Here is a 3,003-nt window from a genome sequence, read left to right on the forward strand (position 1 = left end):
TGCTTTACTCAAAGTCTGCTGTGTAAATGTTAATTGCATCTAGAAAAATACCTTCACAGCAATATCAGACTGGTGTTTGGTGGAGGGAGGGGGAGTGGGGTTTGTTTTTTGTTTGGTTTTTTGAGGGCTAAATGATTTCTTTGGATTTACATTCCCCTGTGAAATACAAATGATGATTCAGCAAGTCCATGCATGAGAAAAGACCCTCTTAATGACACCATCTTTTATAAACACTAATTATTTTTCCCAAGTCTGGATTTCCTGGAAGTCACATCACTCACAATGAAGCTTATCTTTCATTCCTGCCATTTTAAAGGCAGGCCTACTTCTAGCCCGAACCAGGAGAAGTACAGAACCCACAATTTGTCCAACACCCTGACAGTGTTTTATTTCAAACTCTGGTCCCTGCCCTGTGATTAGAAAGAAAATTCTGCCAGTTTGCTCCTGACAGCCTCTGCTGTGGGAAAAACTGGTATCAGACGTTCTCTGAAACATACTGCCTTTCATCTAGACTCGGAAGCTAGATGTGCAATTAGTAGGAGGAGGAAGAGGTGGTGGTAGTGGAGGGGGAGGAAGAGGAAAAGGAGGAAGGGAAGGGCGAGAAGGAGACGGAGGTGCATGGCTGTGCATACCAGCCACCCACCTGAGCCCAGCCATCAGCCATGGTTGTTGAGGATGAGACTGCTAAAAAGACCTAAGCAGGATGGGAGAGAACCAAGGTAGTTCCTTCTACAGCATCATCGAGATGGATGACTTCCCAGCTCCCTGATTCATAGACTTCTCTGCTTCCAGCCACCTCACCCGTGCTTCATCTCAGGAGTCATTTTTGCCATCAGGTTAGCTGAAGCTTATGGGCTTCTCCTTGTGGTTCTTCCCACAGTTTCAGCTGGGAGCCAGAGATCATTACTGTCTTAAGGTTGGGCTGCTTAGGAAGTATCCATGGGGGTACTGTTGCATAATCCAGCTCCCAAAGGGATTTATCAGGTTCTTTTCAAATACAACATACTCCAGGACATCATTGGCCACATCTTCCTGTCCATACATCAAACAGCCAAACTGGTCATAGACAGTCAGAGTCTGCTGGATGTGCATGAGGACAGTGACCTGGCCATACATGTTGCCCTGCTTTCGCAGACTTCAGCAGTGAATCTGAACCACTGGAGTGGCTCTAAAGATTCTACAAAGTTCTGGCAGATGGGCTTATGTTTGATGTCCCAGACCACATCCAGAAAACAGTGATTAGTCACCAAGGTGTGAAGCCAGTCATGATCTAAGTTGTTTAGATAAATGTGAGCAGCAATGAAAATATCCTTAGCTTTTTCAGGGAAGTCCTTCATTTTAAAATTAGCATCATATTCTTTTATCTTCCGAGTGGACAATTGTGAGGCAACGTTCTTCTTCCATTGCTCAGTGCTCTGTGTCAGGCTTCCTTTGAAAGAAATGGCATGAGAGCATCACCCTCAGGAGGAACACAGGCATCGAAGACACCAGCTGTACAGGTCAGATGTGTGAGATGCTCCAAACATTCCAGAGGCATGACCAGTCTCACTTTCTGGGCATTCTATAAACTCCTTTTCTGATTCATATTTGGGTTCACAAGTAGGGGGTATGAAACGTGTTTTAGTTCTCACTAGAACTACAGCTGTGTACTGAGTCACCAGGACTGGCTGCAGAGACCACCATTCTAATGGTCTGGATAAGCAAGACAACCTCCCCCGGCATGGGGGCTGCCATTTTTTTCATGCAAGGGCCTCTGGAATGGGGACTAAGAGTGAAGAGCCTGGGACAGGTGAGAAGGCGCATAGGGTGGAGCTAGCTCCATATGGAATCCAACTGTGCACCATAACCTAGCCAAATTGACACATAAAATTAAACATGACAGTAGCTTTTTTTGATAGCCAAAAAATAGAAACGGATTAGTGACTAAACAAACTTGTCCATCAATACCATGAAATACCACTCAGCAATTAAAAAAAAAAAAAAAGAGCAAACCACTGTTGCAGGCAACAACTTGGATGGACCTCAAAGGCATGCTAAGTAAAATAAGCCAGCCTCAAAAGGTACTGTATGATTCCATTTTTTCATTTAATTTTAAAATAACAAAATTATGCAGATGGAGAACAGATTGGGTTTAGGAATGGGGACAGGGGATGGGTATGGCTATAAAGGGATTGTAGGCAAGACTGATGGAACAGTTCTATATCCTGACTGTGGTGGTGACTACACAAATCTACAAATGTGATGAAATTGCATAGAACTACACACACACACACACACACACACACAATTGGTAAAATCTGTGTAACCTCAGTAGATTCTACAAATGCCATTTGCCTGGTTGTAATATTATACTATGGTTGCACTTAAGGAACTGGGTGAAGGATACATGAGACCTCTTTCTATATCATTTTTTCAAATTCCTGTGAATCTACAATTATTTCAAATTAGAAGTTTTAAAAAGTGTGGGGGTTTAATTTGGTTAGGTTATACCCAACCAAATTAATTATTCACAACTATCTGTGACCTGCTCACTGTACATCAACTATATTATATAAACTTTCTGTTGGTAATTTTGTGCTCCATTTTTAAAATCCATGAGCCTCTGAATGTTTCTCCAAAACCTGTAAAAGATTAATTATGGTCAGCCCTATTGGCAGACACCAAAAGAAGCTTGTAACCATCGATAAACCACAATTTATTTATTTATGGATGCTTCTCTTCTTTTACCCATAATTTCCTACTCGTGGAGGGAGGGAGGCAGGGAGTTTTCTTTGGCTGACTTGGTGTTTGGCAGCCACTTCATAGTGAAACTGGCCTGTGCTGGGCAACTGAGATGCAAACCAGCAGGTACAGAGAGAGAACGACAGGTCTGGAAGACAAAGATTCCTGTCCAGATCTACACCTTGCACACAACGAAACCGCAGAAATGACTACTAATATAGTGCAAGGCAGGGAGGGGCATAGTTTTTCCATCAGTAAAACTTTGATGCCAAGGGGGCCATG

The 3,003-nt window shown here is 43.0% G+C and overlaps 1 pseudogene across 1 annotated transcript; it reads right to left on the minus strand.

Annotated features, from left to right (window-relative positions):
- Nucleotides 1-790: 790 nt before the first annotated feature.
- On the minus strand, nt 791-1,734 carry LOC308622089 (large ribosomal subunit protein mL45-like; annotated as a pseudogene). Its single transcript has one exon. The product of its transcript is annotated as a large ribosomal subunit protein mL45-like (transcript).
- Nucleotides 1,735-3,003: the final 1,269 nt, after the last annotated feature.

The sequence above is a fragment of the Mesoplodon bidens genome (genome assembly GCF_964165515.1).
Source record: "Mesoplodon bidens genome assembly, chromosome: 1".
Taxonomy (NCBI): domain Eukaryota; kingdom Metazoa; phylum Chordata; class Mammalia; order Artiodactyla; family Ziphiidae; genus Mesoplodon; species Mesoplodon bidens.